The following is a 19768-nucleotide window of genomic DNA, read 5'->3' as shown; positions in this document are numbered from 1 at the left end:
TGGGCCCTAGTTGCACTTGGGGGGAGTCCCGAGAAGGGGACAACCCACCAGGGCACACCAGGAGGAACAACCGCGCCTTGGTGGGTTGTGCCCACCTCGGGTGCCCCTAGACCGACTCTTTGCTCTATAAATACACCAATATTCCAGAAACCCTAGAGGAGTGAATGAAATTTTCATCCAGCCATCGCAAATTCTAGAACCACGAGATCCAATCTAGACACCATCACGGAGGGGTTCACCACTTCCATTGGTGCCTCTCCGATGATGCGTGAGTAGTTCTTTGTAAACCTTCGGGTCCATAGTTAGTATCTAGATGGCTTCCTCTCTCTCTCTCTTGATTATCAATACAATGGTCTCTTGGAGATCCATATGATGTAAGTCTTTTTGGCGGTGTGTTTGTTGGGATCTGATGAACTTCGAGTTTATGATCAGTTATATCTTTTTATATCCATGAAAGTTATTTGAGTTCCTTGATCTCTTATATGTGTGATCTCTTATAGCCTCGTATTTCTTCTCCGATATTTGGGTTTTGTTTGGCCAACTTTATCTATTTATCTTGCAATGGGAAGAGGTGCCCGGTAGTGGGTTCGATCTTACGGTGCTTGGTCCCAGTGATAGAAAGGGAACCGACACGTATGTATCGTTGCTACTAAGGATAAAAAGACGAGATCCATATCTACAGCAATAGATAAACGGATCTTGTCTACATCATGTCATCGTTCTTATTCCATTACTTTGTTTTTCCATGAACGTAATACACTAGATGCATGCTGGATCACTACAAAAAAAGACACATCCGTGACATTTTGGGCCGAACGAATTTTTTTCATGTCATACTTATGACACTTCTATGACGATAATTGTGACAAAACCCGGTATTATCACAGATGTGGTGGGCTCCTACTTCTATGACAAAAAATCATGACAGAAATGGGCTTTTCATCCTGGGCAGGCCGGAGATGCAGCTGCATGACATTCTTTGGACCGTCCATGACAGAAAAAACCGTGGTAGAAGCGAGGGCGAGGAAAATTTCGGTGAGTTCCCGGTTACGGTGGGAGGTCGGGGGCCGAGCGATGCGCGTTTCTCTCGTAGACGTACGCGCGTGTGTGATAGGCGGTTGCTCTAACTGAACCCGAGCGAGGCGTTGGGCTCTAACTGAACCCGAGCGATTGCACTGCAGGCTACGCGTTACTGAACCTGAGCGATCGATCGATGGCTGTTAACTGAACCCGATCAAGCGATTCCTTTGCTATTGCTGCTAACTGAAACCGATCGATGCTGCCTCTGGATGAACAATGTGTGTTGCAGGGGGGTTTGGATGAATAGTTAGCGTTGCGGCGGGGGGGGGGGGGTTGGATAAACAATGAGCGGTGGGGGTGGATGAACAGGACCCCGTGGCATTGCCTTTGGATGAACAGGACCCCGATCGATCGAGCCGGTTGGGGCTGGATGAACAGGACCCCATGGAGGGCTGGATGAACAGTAGACGGTGGAGGGGTGGATGAATAGTAGCCCATGGAGGGGTGGTTGAACAGGAGCCCGTGGAGAGGGGTGGTTGAACAGGAGCCGATGGAGTAGCGCGCAGTGGAGGCTAGATGAACAGGAGCCCGTGGATGAACAGTCGCAGGTGGAGGCTGGAGGAGGTCGACGGTGGATGAACAGTAGCTCATGGAGGTTGGAGGAGGTCGACAGTGGAGATGAACAGTATCCCGTGGAGTCCTGTTTTGCGGTACGCCACACCCCTCCCGATGAACAGGACCGCCGTTTCGACTGTAGCGCTCCAACACAAGTCCGTTTCGTCCGTTTTGCAGTACGCCACACCCCTCCCGATCAACAGGACCCCCGTTTCGACCGTAGGAGGTCCGTTTCCTTCGTTTTGCGGTACGCCAGACCTATCCCGATGAACAGGATCCCATTTCGAACGTGGTCGGTCGAACACAAGGCCGTTTCCTCCGTTCTGCGGTACGCCAGACCTTGTTTCCATCACCTCTTCCATCCAAGACCTCCCGATGAACACGACGATACATTCCGTTCCGACCCAGCCGGTTGGCTCCCCATGAACACGACGATGACTTTGTTTCTCCATTCCGACCCAGCCATGTACACGAGCCCTGGCCGTACGTATGCGCAAGTAGGCGTTTGAGACCCCGCCCGTATGTACGTATGTGGTCGTATTTTCTTTCTTGCACACTGGCCGCTGTACTTACGTGTACATGCTACGTGTGCGCCTCTACTACGACACGTGCACGCCTCTACATCCACCAGTATGTACGTACATGTTCGCGACCAGAATAACAACGCTACGTATGCTTCGACCAGGTGGGTCCCGACTGTCAGGCACTTCCTTGTGTACGAAGATGTAGCTGGTGGGTCCCAGCAGTCAGGGGTGCGAATCGTTTTTTTTTCCGGACGCACTTCCTTGCGTGCGAAGATGTAGCTGGTGGGTCCCAACAGTCAGGGGGAAACATTTTTTTCATGAAATACGGTGGCCCATCCGGTGGGTCCTTGCTGTCAGGTGGAGGAATAATTATTTTCCGCGTAATAAGGAGGCACTTCCTTGCTGCGGCCGTGGACCCAGCTGTCAGCCTCTCCACGTACAGTCCACGTCCGATGGAAGTCGTTCCTTGACCATGTTGCCACGCCGCGCTGAGAGCACCAAGGCGGTGGATGACGTTGAGGCCTAGGAAGGGGACAAAGCGGAGCCGGGGAAGACGCGGCAGCGGAAGCCCGCGCAGAGAGGAGTACGAGGGTTCACTGGTTCGGCTGCGGTGCGAGGCTGCCATCACCGCAGGGCCTGGCTAGCGGTGGGAAAGTAGGGGGCGGTGAGGCCTCCGCGGCAGCACAGCCGGCCACGGGAGGCAGGAGCATGCGGCACGACCGGCACTGCTTTGGGTGGCTGGAGCAAGAAGACCAAAGGTTGAAGAAGCACTACAACCGTTGGATGGACATCGTACGGTCATTGGAGCTAGAATCGTTCATATTGACTAAGTTGACAAAGCCCTCCGTCCCCGTCAACTTAGTAGGCCCACAAGTCAGCCTCCCACCAAGGTGGGTCCCAGCTAGCAGGGGGAGTATTCATTTTTTATGCGTAATAAGGAGGCACTTCCGATGGGTCTGAGCTAATAGCGGGGGAACGTTTTTTCACGAAATACGGTGGCCCGTCCGGTGGGTCCCAGCAGTCAGGGGGAAACGTTTTTTTTTGTGAAATAAGGTGGCCCGTCTGGTGGGTCCCTGCTGCAGGTAGAGGAATAATTATTTTGCACGTAATAAGGAGGCACTTCCTTGCGGCCGCCATGGACCCAACTGTCAGCCTCTCCACGTACAGTGCTCTTCCGATGGAAGTCGGTCGTTGACCATGTTGACCACGCCGCACCGAGAGCACCAGGGCGGTGGACGACGGTGAGGCCTAGGAAGGGGACGATGTGGAGCCGGGAAGACGCAGCACCCGCGTGGAGAGGAGTACGAGGGTTCACTGGTTCGGCTGTGGTGTGAGGCTATCATCGCTGCAGAATAACATGGGGTGTGGGTGAGTGGAGGGATGGCCTGGCCAGCGGTGGGATTAGTATGGGGGCGGTGAGGCCTCCGCGGCAGCACAACCGGCCATGAGAGGCAGGAGCAGGCGGCACGGCCGGCACTGCTTTGGGCGGCTGGAGCAAGAAGACCAGAGGTTGAAGAAGCACTACGGCCGTTGGATGGACATCGTACGGTCACTGAAGCTAGAATCGTTTATATTGACTAAGTTGACAAAGCCCTTGGTACGCGCCAACTTAGTAGGCCCACAGGTCAGCCTCCAAAACGGTGCGCCCCAGATGTCAGGGGGAGGAATCATTTTTTGGGCGGCCGAAGCTAAGAATATCCTAGATTGAAGAAGAAGCATGACATCCGTTGGATAGACATCCAGCGGCCACTCCTGCTAGAAGCGTGTGTTGACTATAATAAGTTGACAAAGCCTTGCATACACGTCAACTTATTTTTTTAGGGACGCGTCAACTTAGTAGGCCCACAAGTGTTTGGCAGAGAACTAATGTACATCCCATTTTTGAATTCTAATGGAATTTACTATAACCCATTTACAGTTTGTTAAAAGTACAGCCCATTTTTTAGCTAGGACAACGATTAATAATTTCAAGCAACTGTTGAAGACATAATTCAATAAAAATTTCCACATTTTGATGGGATCCGAAATATTTTTATCCCGAAATTTCTAGTCAGATTAAATATAAATTCGTATTACTTAAAATTCCAACGAAACATTGCACGTGCAATAATGAAAATTTAAGATTTTCAAAATCCATAAATAATATTTTATAAACTAATTTCGTGTTTGGTGCATTTCTTTATAGTTACTGCCCAGTTTTTATAATTACATCCTATTTATTATTTTTTTAAAGCCCATTTTCCTGTTAAGCCTAATGCATCCCTCCTAGGAAAGATTTGCAGCCCAGCGGGGCGGAGAATAGCAAGTTGACCTTGCCTGGGTATTCCTTAAAAAACGTATAGCTGGGCTAGCCATTTTCATCTTGAAAAAATTAATATCTGGGCTGGATATCTGGCCTGGGCTAGACGGGCCACAACCCGCCCAGTTAATACCCTGCTCTCCTCTGAACAACAACGAAATCATCGCCAAGAAAAACTCTGCAGTGATCATGCCTCAAAAACACAAATACTGCTCGAGCTGCTTGGTCCCAGCTGTCGGCCGCACCTTGTGCAATTCTCTCGTTTATATTGACTAAATAGGTTGACAATGGTGTGGGACCGTGATGTTAGGAAACCAGAAGGAAGCAAAAAATATATAATTGTACATAATAAGGAGGCACTTGCGTACGTATGGCTATGGCCCTAATGGGTCCCTAGTGTCATCCAGTCAAAAAAAGCCATCTCTTGAATCCTCATGTTCGTTGATGATGTTAACAATGCTCGGTGCCACGGCGAGCGCAACAACTGGAAGGACGACAGAGAGGGCCTCGCGGGCCCTGCAGATGGTCTCATACAGCACCCGCTGCTCATTCAGGAAGCCAGGATCATCGGACACCTATGGGCACCTTCGAGAAATTGAGACGTCATGAAACGGTAAGGCCGAGCTTGGGAGCTCTAGTTTATTTCAAACCTATATTAACATACAAGTGTAATTTACTCGTCATCGGAAACAACGCATAAAATACAGGCGTAATGAAACCGAGGGCCCGAGGTCTGTAAGTAAAACCGGCGGGTTACACGTGTAATTTGATAGACCAGTGTATATTTTATGAGCACTGCTATATGGACGACATTACCAGACGATACATGCACGACGTGCGTATCATGCCATCCATGGGCAAGGCTGAAACAACAACTAACGGCTAGATTAGCAATCGTCCGAGTGACATTCAGCATTTTTATCATGTGTGAAGTACTTCCGATATTTTACTGGTCGAAATCGACCAACCAAGCGCTTCGCCCGAGACCATCTGCTTTTATTTACAAGCGTCAGTTTTACAAGCGGTTTTGGTTGGAAAACAACGATCCAATCACGGCCTAATATCATGAGTTGGTCGGAAGATCATATGGTTTCACGTCTAACCTACCCGACTTGTCGTATAGGCTATGAATGAAACATAAGATGATGAACTTCTTAAGAACGTAAACAACAGAAGAGGATGATCTTCTTAACAAGCAAATCACTGGCATTAGATCGACATGCAAAACAATTCGAAGCATTATTCTCAGGAGGCACGGTGAACAACTCGTGATGCCACATGCCACAATATTTGAAGCTCAACTTTGCAATCAAACACAAGGCCTGGCATTACATAGACAATATTCAAAACAAACTCTTAACACAGGAATATCTCAGCAGAGTAACTATTTACTTCTAAACTGAACACATGAATAGGAAAAAACAATCGAAGCTGCTCATAGCAAGGGCATCCCACTCAAAAATATCAAATGCATGTCTTCTGGCCAACATCAATGAGCAAATTTTGACAAGGTTTTCCAATTCAAATATATTAAACTAACGTCTTCTTGCTAACATCAATGATTAAACTTTGACAAGCTTTTCCCATTCAAAATATGTAATGCCTATGATCGTGGAGTCCTGTCGTAGCTTCTTGTACTTGTTTGGGTACTTTTTGCCCAGTGCACTCCACGTGTTGTAGAATTGCCAATGCTCTCTGCAGACTAGTCATGTCACCAGCGTCTAATAATACTCTGTAAAGCTTCTCGGTCGTTCCTTCTATAATGTAGCGCAAACAGTGACTGCTTCTTTCTGCAAAGTGGAACGACCAACTGGACCCAGTAATGCAGCAGTTTGCCTTGGACACATTAGCTCCTTTTGTGCAGTTCAACTAAAATCGAAGTCGGAATAAAACCGAGCTTTAATTTTGATATCCATGTAAGCAACAATAGGTATAAGGGAAACAATTACTGAGAAATAACGGTTGATGACTTGTACTCCCAGAAGAAAAGCATCTGCTGATCTACCTTATCTTAATGGGAAACAAAGCACGAGAGTAGCAATTCTCCATCAGTGTGATTCATTCATATTGACTGAGATATTATCTTAACAATGCATTGTTTCAACATGTATAAAGAACGACAAAGCAGAAAAGTACCATTCCTAAAACAATGCAACTGATTCATTTTAACAGAGACATTATCTTAACAATACCTTGGTTAAACATGTAGAAAGAACTACAAAGCAGGATAGTACCATTCCTAACAAGTGTTGCGGTTTTGAACTAAGATTCAGTAGTTAATTAATTCTGAGAGTGGCATTGCTTAATTTTACCAGCGGCATTAGATTAACAAAAAGCATAAACAGTTCCAGGGGAGAGTGGGCGCAACAACAGCATGTGCTTCCATCTACTTATAAACGGGGTGATGCAGAGTTTTGTTGTAACAAAGAAACAAGCATCATGTATGGGTTGGAACAAGTTTTGCTTACTTAATGGTAAACGACAATAGTTCAATAGCTTCAATTCAACATTTATCCAAAACAGTACCAATACAAGTAGCACAACATCTCAAAGCACACTGCACCATCATGTGGATGAAAGTCGGTACTGACCTCTCTTGACCAAGATTTGAAACAGCTTGGGAGGAGGATTTGAATGAAATCCCAACACGTATATGAAAATCTGATCTCCTTTTGTGCAGTTCCACCAAAATTAAGCAAAGTCGCCGGTGTGACATTCAAGTTGAACAGCAGAAAACACTCTTAAAACATAAGTGTTTTGCATAGCGAAGCAAAATTTCGCAATAGCAACAAGTTGAATAGATATCCCTGTTTAAATAGAGGCAAAAAAGGAATCAATTACTAGCTAATAAAGGAGGATGAAACATGCGGCCACAAAAATGGAAATCCCGCCAATCCCTAACAAGTGTTGCAGTTTTGAAATAAGATTCAGTAGTTAATTCTGAGAGTGGCATTGCTTAATTTTACCAGCGGCATTAGATTAACAAAAAACATAAACAGTTCCCGGGGAGAGTGGGCGCAACAATACCATGTGCTTCCATCTACTTATTGTCACGCCCAATATGCGATAATATCATAGAGACTCGAAGGTCCCACCAAGGATAGAACCACATATTGAAACGCTTTTGCAAGGTGGATATCATTACATCAACATTACATAATAGATGGGGATACATACATAAGGCATACAATGCCACATGAATACAACATCATCTTACATAAGAGCACCATCCGACTACAGATGAAACACAAACAGAAACTCAAATGACATCCACCCTGCTAGCCCAGGCTGCCGACCTGGAACCTATCCCCTGATCGAAGAAGCAGAACAAGAACTCAACGCAAGCAAGCATCGCTCTCGCGTCATGATCATCGCATAACCTGTACCTGCAACTGCTGTTGTAGTAATCTGTGAGCCACGAGGACTCGGCAATCCCATTACCATGGGTATCAAGACTAGCAAAGCCTAATGGGAAAGGAAGGGGTAAAGTGGTGAGGTTGCAGCAGCGACTAAGCATATATGGTGGCTAACATACGCAAATAAGAGCGAGAAGAGAGCAAGCGGAACGGTCGTGAAGCTAGCAATGATCAAGAAGTGATCCTGAACTCCTACTTATGTCAAACATAACCCCAAAACCGTGTTCACTTCCCGGACTCCGCCGAAAAGAGACCATCACGGCTACACACGTGGTTGATGTGTTTTAATTCGGATCTGGTGTCAAGTTATCTACAACCGGACATTAACAAATTCCCATATGCCCATAACCAGGGGCACGACTTTCAAAAGTTTATACCCTGCAGGGGTGTCCCAACTTAGCCCATGATAAGCTCTCGCGATCAACGAAGGATATACCTTCTCCCAGGAAGACCCGATCAGACTCGGAATCCCGGTTTACAAGACATTTCAACAATGGTAAAACAAGACCAGCAAAGCCGCCCGATGCGCCGACAATCCCGATAGGAACTGCACATATCTCGTTCTCAGGGCAACACCGGATGACACATCCTACGAGTAAAACCAGACCTCAAGTTTCCCCGAGGGGGCCCCGCAGTCTACTCGGTTCAGACCAACACTTAGACAAGCATTGGCCCGAGGGGGCTAAAATAAAGATGACCCTCGGGTTAATTACTCCCAAGGGAAATGTAGGCGGCGGTGAGGCAAATGGTAAAACCAAGGTTGGGCCTTGCTGGAGGAGTTTTATTCAAAGTGAACTGTCAAGGGGGTCCCATAAATCACCCAACCGTGTTAGGGACGCAAAATCCGGGAACATAATACCGATATGACGGAAACTAGGGCGGCAAGAGTGGAACAAAACACCAGGCATAAGGCCGAGTCTTCCACCCTTTACCAAGTATATAGATGCATTAATTAAATAAGAGATATTGTGATATCCCGACATAATCCTGTCCACCATGGAGGAATCTTCAACTTCACCTGCAACTAGCAACGCTATAAGAGGGGCTGAGCAAAAGCGGTAACATAGCCAAGCAACGGTTTGCTAGGAAGGGTGAAAAAGGTTAGAGGCTGACATGGCAATTGGGAGGCTTGAAGTACAAGTGATAGGTAGCACAGCAAAGCGATAGAACTAAGCAACTAGCATAGCAATGATAGTAATGAGATCCAAGGTGACGGTCATCTTGCCTGAAATCCTGCTAGGAAGAAGAACGAGTCCATGAAGAAGATGAAGCCACGAAGACGAACCAAGCATAGACGAACGAATCCTCATGATCGCAATGAATCAGGAAATATCGAGAAGAAGCACACAACATGGTAAACACACCACACATAGACAAGACATGATGCATGACAAAGCTACATGGAGCTACTCATGGCAAGAGACGATGCAAACAAGAGCAACACATCAAAGCAAGTTTAAATGAGGCCGGAAACAACATATAACAATCCCAGTAAGTCCTCATATGCAAGTTTCGAAATTGGTCCAGATCTGAATAAACCTTATGTTCAAGTTGTTAAACAGCAAGTTAAGATGCACCAAGATGATCTACACGAGATTCTAGTCAAGTAACATATAAAGTTCAATTAATTCGGAGCTATGGCCTAGAAGATATGAGCAAAACAAGTTAAACATGGCATTGATGCAAAATGCATACAAACATCAAGCAAACACCTCGAAACAAGGATGCAACATAAGAATATGAAGCTACATGACAAATCAATCAAGTTTCATATAGAGCACACTCAAAACGGAGCAACGGTTCAACACATACACGCTATACAAGTTTAAAGGACAAGCTGTCCAAAACAGCAACTAGGCATCTAGCAAGCATCAAAACAATATGCTACAACATCAACACATACACGCTATACAAGTTTAAAGGACAAGCTATCCAAAACAGCAACTAGGCATCTAGCAAGTATCAAAACAATATGCTACAGCATCTCAACATAAGAACAAAAGGCATGGACATGATGTACAGGTAAACCATGACAAAACATGAACACTGAGCTATCTCCAAAAATCACTAGAACATGCTCAAAAAGACATGGCAAGATTGTAAATAATAACAATTTCAGACTTGGCAGACAATCACATCAGGTTGTAATGTTTAGAGCTATCAAACAACATGTTACAGGAACTTAACATGGCAAACAAAGGCATGGCATGATACTAATAAATTCATAGAACAAATGTCCCCTACTGACCATGAGCCAAAAAGGATCAGAAGATATGATGGCACCCATGTAAACATGGCAAAAGATATGACAGATTCAAACATGGCAGGAACAACGATAAGTAGGCACGTTGGTGAGCTTGTACCACTCACCACAGAGCAATACATGGCATGAAAATGTGACCAACAGTAAGTAGACATGTTTATGAAGCTAATAATGGCAATAGAAAGTTCATAGGGTGCATGGATCACTAGCAAAACACATGGCAAAACTAAACTTAATGTTAATAGGCTGACAACAACATTATTTAGCAATTTGAGATCAAGATATGAACAATCTACAGCAGGCTATAAATGCAAGCAGGGGCATGGATGGATATAGCATGACATGTATAACAAAACATCCTTAGTGAACATCTCCAGATTATGTATAAAATGACTTGTAGAAGCAGGTTTACATGGCAACAAAATATAACAGAATCAGCCTAGCAAAACAGCAACAACAAGTACCCTACTTAACAAGCTTGATGCACTCACTACTAGACTCACAAAACTACATGGATGGCAACCCTGTAAAGATGGCATGGCATAGTTTAAAACATATGTAGATCTCATGCTCATAGGATGTACACACAAAATGCAACAAAAATGACAAATCACCAAGTTCTGTTAACAGACAGCAGTTAACATCATATAGCACTCTTGCAACGATGATTAGGGCATCCAGATGAACTCAAATGAACATGACACAATGGAATAAAATATAGAGCATCTCCCAATGAACATTTTGACATATTACACGCACAAAGCGGAGCAGTATGCATGGAGATATGATACGATGAATAGTGCACCAGAATATGCAAATTAAGGGACTTAGCAGGTTTTCTGAAAAAAGGAATGCGCGCGGGATAACTAAATCGCACACGAGCGGGGGTTTGCGGGCGGCTCACCATGGGCTCGGCCCAGTTTGCAAGGAGGGAGCCGGCTTGGCAGGCCGGCGCGCCGCTGGGCCGGGGAGATGGGCCAGCGGGGGGGCCCACGTGTAGAGGCACGGCTGGGCATGTGCTCGCACACGCGCACGATCGAGTAAGGTCGCGCCGGCGGCGGCTTCCGGCGATGGTGGACGGCGGCAGGGTCCGACGGGGCCGGCGAGGGCGGAGGAGGCCATGGGGGCGCGGTTCCGGCCGGATCCGGGCGGATCTGGCCCCGGGGAGTCCGTTCCCGGAGGCGGCGGCGGTAGGGGAGCCCGGGGCGGCGACAAGGGCCATGGAAGCGGCCTGCGGGGTGCACGGGAGAAGTGGGAGAGGAAGGGGACGAGCAGGGGAAGGAGGAGAAGGCAGGGCGGCGAGGGGACCTGGCCTGGAGGAGCTTCGGCGGCGGCGGGCGCGCGACTCCGGCAGGATCCGGCGGCGGCGCACGTTGGCCTGTGGAGGCGCGGTAGGAGGGACTCGGGACGAGCGGGGCGACGAGCCGGCGCTTGCGCGAGCTGACGCGGGCCAGGCGACGGCGAAGATCCGGGCCCAGCGGGCTCCAGATGGGCTTCAAAGGGCCCGACGCTGTGGTGGCGTGGTGGAGACGGCAGCGATGACACGTGGCACTGCGTGATTCGTTGGGGGCGGCGGGCGGACACGTCCGGCGCGGGATGGACATGTCCGGCGGCGAGAGGTGGAAGAAGACTAGGGTTCATCCGGGATTTTCAGGGGGAGGCACAAATATATAGGTAGAGGGAGCTAAGAGAGTCCAAACGGGGTGCGGTTTTCGCCCACACGATCGTGATCGAACGACCGAGAGCATGGAGGGGGTTAGGATGGGCTAGTGGGCTGTGGTGAAGAGGTACTGAGCTGCAAAGAGAGAGGGGTTTGCGGTTACCCGGTTAACCGTTGGGGCGTCAAACGACCTCCAAATGGCACGAAACTTGACAGGCGGTCTAGCGGTGCTATACCAAGGCCGCTTGGCAAACCTTGGGCCATTCCCAGAAAGTTTAACACCCGCTCACAACAGGAGACAAAAGGGGGACGCCGGAGGACATAGGAGTGCCGGATTGCAAAACGGACAACGGGGAAAATGCTCGGATGCATGAGACGAACACGTATGCAAAATGAAATGCACATGTTGACAAGATAAAATGCAACATGCAAGCAAATGACATGGCAACGATGGCGAATAACTGGCAGACACCTGGCGCATCGAATCCGAGGCGTTACAACACTCCTCCACTAACAAGAGATCTCGTCCCGAGATCTTAGGACCGAGAAGGAAGGGAAAAGGGATGATGTGAAACAAGAACTCAGAAGAAGCAAAGAATCAAGAGCACTCGAGAAGAAGGGGAATGACAAGAATGACGGGAATCGAAATCTCATGGAATCAGATAGACTATGAAACCACTCCAGTTAGAACGAGATAAGAAACGAATAAGACTGAAAGGATTTAGGCAGGACTCCGGCTGAAAATGGAAGGATTAGGACACGAGCTTGAGAGGGTGGAATGATACTTGATGAGAGGAACAACATAGAATCTCCGCAAGAATTGAAAGAATTGAATGAAAAGAACTTAGAAGGAAAGGTTGAATGGAGTTGTTGAGAAAATCAACAACGAAAGAATAAACTTGTTGTGGTCTTATAGATAACATCTCAAGATCATATGGTGATAACCGGCCACAAACGTAAATGATTGGATAGCTGAGAAGAACGAAGAAATGCAAAACTCCACTTCAAAAAAATATGGAGATTTAATTGCACTTCGAAGGCAAGAAGGAAAGATACTTGAGCTCCTCCAAAGAATCTTGATGAACACTTGAAGAATGAATTAAATACTGACGGACAACCGTGAAGAACTCCGGTAACACAAGGATGACGAGATAAAATTGAAGTATGAAAGAATAAGATCAAAGCCTTGCGGTGATTTAGATGGAGGTTCCGACGAAATGGCCTATGGAATTTGAACTCCGGAAAAGAAAAGACGAAAAGACTTGGAACTAGAATTTATTCATCAAGAACAAACTCCGAAGGAAGGGAGTACTCACTTGGATGAAATAAGAATAAGATTTATTGTATGCTTATCCTTCATCATATTAGATAGATGACAAGCAATGGATTTAGCATACTACTTATTCTTATTGCAAATGATTAAGGGGAATATGCCGCAAAACTTGAGAAAGTCTTCATGAACCATAGGTAGGATTCGAAAGAACGAATGGATTAAAATGATAATCAAGGAAAAGAATCTTGAACGAACCAACGTAAGAATTCGAAAATGACTGATGAAAGAGAATGAATCACCGGGAAGAATTAGAAGAACCAATAAGCTAGAGGAGATTTAGATGCAAAAGAATGAAGAGATAACAAGCTGATTAAGAGCACTTGAACGAAGCTCCGGGAAAATTAGAGAACAATAGCTGGAATGATGGCCTCCGGTGAAAAGAAACGGGAAAACAACTCCTCACATACTCCGGATGGTTAAGAAAAGAATATCTGACAAATGGAATAATTCGAGACAGATAACATGAAGCTAGAACCATGAATCTTCGGGAGAATGAACAAGATTTAAGAGGAACTCTTCTTCGATCTTCAAATGACGACGAGAAACACCACCAAAATTACTGAGATACTCTGGGAGAATGAAAAGCAGAGAGGTTGAGCCAACAATGAAAAGAATTTGAAAGCGATCTTGGAGAAGGCATGTGACTGATGAAATTCATTCTTACGTCACACTTGAAAAGAATTGAGAATAACTCTGGGGGAATTAGAAGAGTCAGGTAAGATCCTGGGAAAGACCTGTGGGTTAAGGCCCACTGAAGATATAACACCATTGGAAAGGGTTGTTGAAGAGGTAGATGATGCACCGGAAAGATTGAAATATTTGAATGAGGTGACAACTTCGAATAAATTGGAACACAGACGAATCTCCTGAGATGTCTAGAACTCCGGAATGATTGAATGGCGAGAGGCAAACGAGCAAGGAGAACACTTGGTCCAAGGAAAAGAATGTGATCAACCCGAAAAACTTGAATTGAGTGCACCAGAAAAAGAGAAGAATAATGTCAAACAAAAAAGAATTCACCGGAAAAGAAAGAGATGAAGAATGACGAACTAGACAAGAAATCACCGGTTGAAATAATTTACGAAAGACCGAAAAGATTCCACACGAATGAAATAGATGGTCGAAGCAGACTCAAGCTCCGGGAAGAAAAGGGTGGGAGGGCGGGAAAAACAAAGGTAACTTGGAAGGGGAGATCGACGGATATCTTGAAGAGACAACACCGGTTGAAAGAAAGCAAAGGCTTCACACGAGTAGGATGGATACTCGATTACGGACTCCGGCTCCGAGAAGAAAAAGGGTGGGCAGTTGGGAAAAGAAGACAGCTGAGGATTGAACTCAAAGATGAAGAGGCTCGAGTCGACTTGACGAGAAAAGCACCGGTTGAAAATAGCTGAGAACCAACGATCGGAAAACCAACTGCGTGATCCTAAAGAAAAAATTGAAGGGGAAGAGGAGTAATTCAAAACACCTACGTCAAGATTCCTTACCAGAGCGACGAAGGGGCTGAGGAGTAAAAATAATTCCTACTCTCCGATATAACTAGATTCCAAAAACAATTTTCTTCTAGACTCGATAACGGCCAAACTACACGATCAATCAAGGGGGCTCCTAGGGTCGGTCGAGGCTCTGATACCAACTTGTCACGACCAATATGCGATACTATCCTAAAGAGACTCGAAGGTCCCACCAAGGATAGAACCGCATATTGAAACGCTTTTGCAAGGTGGATATCATTACATCAACATTACATAATAGATGGGGATACATACATAAGGCATACAATGCCACACGAATACAACATCATCTGACATAATAGCACCATCCGGCTACGGATGAAACACAAACAGAAAACTCAAACGACATCCACCCTGCTAGCCCAGGCTGCCGACCTGGAACCTATCCCTTGATCGAAGAAGCAGAAGAAGAACTCAATGCAAGCAAACATCGCTCTCGCGTCATGATCATCGCATAACCTGTACCTGCAACTGCTGTTGTAGTAATCTGTGAGCCACGAGGACTCAGCAATCCCATTACCATGGGTATCAAGACTAGCAAAGCTTAATGGGAAAGGAAGGGGTAAAGTGGTGAGGTTGCAGCAGCGACTAAGCATATATGGTGGCTAACATACGCAAATAAGAGCGAGAAGAGAGCAAGCGGAACGGTCGTGAAGCTAGCAATGATCAAGAAGCGATCCTGAACTCCTACTTACGTCAAACATAACCCCAAAACCGTGTTCACTTCCCGGACTCCGCCGAAAAGAGACCATCACGGCTACACACGTGGTTGATGCATTTTAATTCGGATCTGGTGTCAAGTTATCTTCAACCGGAAATTAACAAATTCCCATCTGCCCATAACCGCGGGCACGGCTTTGGAAAGTTTATACCCTGCAGGGGTGTCCCAACTTAGCCCATGATAAGCTCTCGCGATCAACTAAGGATATACCTTCTCCCAGGAAGACCCGATCAGACTCGGAATCCTAGTTTACAAGACATTTCGACAATGGTAAAACAAGACCAGCAAAGCCGCCCGATGCGCCGACAATCCCGATAGGAGCTGCACATATCTCGTTCTCAGGGTAACACCGGATGAGACGTCCTACGAGTAAAACCAGACCTCGAGTTTCCCCGAGGGGGCCCCGCAGTCTACTCGGTTCAGACCAACACTTAGACAAGCATTGGACCGGGGGGGCTAAAATAAAGATGACCCTCGGGTTAATTACCCCCAAGGGAAATGTAGGTGGTGGTGAGACAAATGGTAAAACCAAGGTTGGGCCTTGCTGGAGGAGTTTTATTCAAAGCGAACTGTCAAGGGGGTCCCATAAATCACCCAACCGCGTTAGGGACGCAAAATCCGGGAACATAATACCGATATGACGGAAACTAGGGCGACAAGAGTGGAACAAAACACCAGGCATAAGGCTGAGTCTTCTAGTATATAGATGCATTAATTAAATAAGAGATATTGTGATATCCCAACATAATCCTCTCCACCATGGAGCAATCTTCAACTTCACGTGCAACTATCAACGCTATAAGAGGGGCTGAGCAAAAGCAGTAACATAGCCAAGCAACGGTTTGCTAGGAAGGGTGAAAAAGGTTAGAGGCTGACATGGCAATTGGGAGGCTTGAAGTACAAGTGATAGGTAGCGCAGCAAAGCGATAGAACGAAGCAACTAGCATAGCAATGATAGTAATGAGATCCAAGGTGACGGTCATCTTGCCTGAAATCCTGCTAGGAAGAAGAATGAGTCCATGAAGAAGATGAAGCCACGAAGACAAACCAAGCGTAGACGAACGAATCCTCACGATCGCAACGAATCGGGAACTATCGAGAAGAAGCACACAACATGGTAAACACACCACACATAGACAAGACATGATGCACAACAATTATGATGCATGACAAAGCTACATGGAGCTATTCATGGCAAGAGATGATGCAAACAAGTGCAACACATCAAAGTAAGTTTAAATGAGGCCGGAAACAACATATAACAATTCCGGTAAGTCCTCATATGGAAGTTTCGAAATTGGTCCAGATCTGAATAAACCTTATGTTCAAGTTGTTAAACAGCAAGTTAAGATGCACCAAGATGATCTACACGAGATTCTAGTCAAGTTACATATAAAGTTCAATTAATTCGGAGCTACGGCCTAGAAGATATGAGCAAACAAGTTAAACATGGCATTGATGCAAAATGCATACAAACACCAAGTAAACACCTCGAAACAAGGATGCAACATGAGAATATGAAGCTACATTCAAAATCAATCAAGTTTCAAATAGAGCACACTCAAAACGGAGCAACGGTTCAACACATACACGCTATACAAGTTCAAAGGACAAGCTGTCCAAATCAGCAACTAGGCATCTAGCAAGCATCAAAACAATATGCTACATCATCTCAACATAAGAACAAAAGGCATGGACATGATGTACAGGTAAAGGATGACAAAACATGAACACTGAGCTATCTCCAGAAATCACTAGAACATGCTCAAAAAGACATGGCAAGATTGCAAATAATAACAGTTTCAGACTTGGCAGACAATAACATCAGGTTGCAATGTTTACAGCTATCAAACAACATGTTACAACAACTTAACATGGCAAACAAATTCATGGCATTATACTACTAAATGTATAGAACAAAAGTCCCCTACTGACCATGAGCCAAAAAGGATCAGAAGATATGATGGCACCCATGTAAACATGGCAAAAGATATGACAGATTCAAACATGGTAGGAACAACGATAAGTAGGCATGTTGGTGAGGTTGTACCACTCACCACAGAGCAATACATGGCATGACAAGGTACCCAACAGTAAGTAGACATGTTTATGAAGCTAAGCATGGCAAGAGCAAGTTCATAGGGTGCATGGATCACTAGAAAAACACATGGCAAAACTGAACTTAATGTTAACAGGTTGACAGCAACATTATTTAGCAATTTGAGAGCAAGATATGAACAATCTACAGCAGGCTATAAATGCAACTAGGGGCATGGATGGATAAAGCATGACATGTATAACAAAAGATCCTTAGTGAAGATCTCTAGATTATGCATAGAATAACTTGTAGCAGCAGGTTTACATGGCAACAAAATATAACACAATCAGCCTAGCAAAACAGCAACAGCAAGTACCCTACTTAACAACCTTGATGCACTCACTACAAGACTCACAAAAATACATAGATGTCACCCCTATAAAGATGGCATGGCATAGTTCAAAACACATGTAGAGCTCATGCTCATAGGATGTACACACAAAATGCAAAAAAATTGACAAATCACAAAGTTCTGTTAACAGACAGCAGTTAACATCATATAGCACTCTTACAATGATGATTAGGGAATCAAGAAGAACTCAAATGAACATTACACAATGTAATGAAATGTAGAGCATCTCCCAATGAACATTTTTACATACTACACTCACCAAACGGAGCAGTATGCATGGAGATATGATGCGATGAATAGTGCACTAGAGTATGCAAATTAATGGACTTAGGAGGTTTTCTGGAAAAAAAAGGAATGCGCGCGGGATAACTAAATTGCGCACAAGCGGGGGTTTGCGGGCGGCTCACCATGGGCTCGACCCAGTTTGCAAGGATGGAGCCGGCTTGGCAGGCCGGCGCGCTGCTGGGCCGGGGAGATAGGCCAGCGTGGGGGGGGCACGGGCAGAGGCACGGCTGCACGTGTGCCCGCACGCGCGCACGGTCGAGGAAGGTCGCGCCGGCGGCGGCTTCCGGCGATGGTGGACGGCGGCGGGGTCCGACGGGGCCGGCGAGGGCGGAGGAGTCCATGGGGGCGCGGTTCCGGCCGGATCCGGGCGGATCTGTCCCCGGGGAGTCCGTTCCCGGAGGCGGCGGTGGCAGGGGAGCCCCGGGCGGTGACGAGGGCCACGGCGGTGGCAGCCTGTGGGGTGCACGGGAGAGGTGAGACAGGAAGGGGACGAGCAGGGGAAGGAGGAGAAGGCAGGGCGGCGAGGGGACCTGGCCTGGAGGAGCTTCGGCGGCGGCGGCGCGCGACTCCGGCAGGATCCGGCGGCGGCGCACATCGTCCTGTGGAGGCGCGGGAGGAGGGACTCGGGACAAGCGGGGCGACGAGCCGGCGCTCGCGCGGGCTGACGCGGGCCAAGCGACGGCGAAGACCCGGGCCCGGCGGGCTCTAGATGGGCTTCAAAGGGCCCGGCGCTGTGGTGGCGTGGTGGAGACGGTGGCGATGACACGTGGCGCTACGCGATTCGTTGGGGGCGGCGGGCGGACACGTCCGGCGTGGGATGGACATGTCCAGCGGCGAGAGGTGGAAGAAGACTAGGGTTCATCCGGGATTTTCGGGGGGAGGCACAAATATATAGGTAGAGGGAGCTAGGAGAGTCCAAATGGGGTGCGGTTTTCGCCCACACGATCGTGATTGAACGACCGAGAGCATGGAGGGGGTTAGGATGATCTAGTGGGCTGTGGTGAAGAGGGGCTGAGCTGCAAAGAGAGAGGGGTTTTGCGGTTACCCGGTTAACCGTTGGGGCGTCAAACGACCTCCAAATGGCACGAAACTTGACAGGCGGTCTATCGGTGCTATACCAAGGCCGCTTGGCAAACCTCGGGCCATTCCGAGAAAGTTTAACACCCGCTCATAACAGGAGACAAAAGGGGGACGTAGGAGGATATAGGAGTGTCGTATTGCAAAACGGACAACGGGGAAAATGCTCGGATGCATGAGACGAACACGTATGCAAAATGAAATGCACATGATGACATGATAAAATGCAACACGCAAGCAAATGACATGGCAACAATGGCGAATAACTGGCAGACACCTGGCGCATCGAATCCGGGGCGTTACAACACTCCTCAACTAACAAGAGATCTCGTCCCGAGATCTTAGGACCGAGACGGAAGGGAAAAGGGATGATGTGAAACAAGAACTCAGAGAAGAAGCAAAGAATCGAGAGAACTCGAGAAGAAGGGGAATGACAAGAATGACGCTAATCGAAAGCTCATGGAATCAGATAGACTATGAAACCACTCTGGTTAGAACAAGATAAGAAACGAATAAGACTGAAAGTATTTAGGCAGCACTTTGGCTGAAAATGGAAGGATTAGGACACAAGCTTGAGAGGGTGGAATGATA

This window comes from Triticum aestivum, chromosome 2B (genome assembly GCF_018294505.1).
Source record: "Triticum aestivum cultivar Chinese Spring chromosome 2B, IWGSC CS RefSeq v2.1, whole genome shotgun sequence".
Lineage (NCBI taxonomy): Eukaryota > Viridiplantae > Streptophyta > Magnoliopsida > Poales > Poaceae > Triticum > Triticum aestivum.
The sequence above is the reverse complement of the archived record's forward strand: the minus strand, read 5'-3'. Positions refer to the sequence as shown.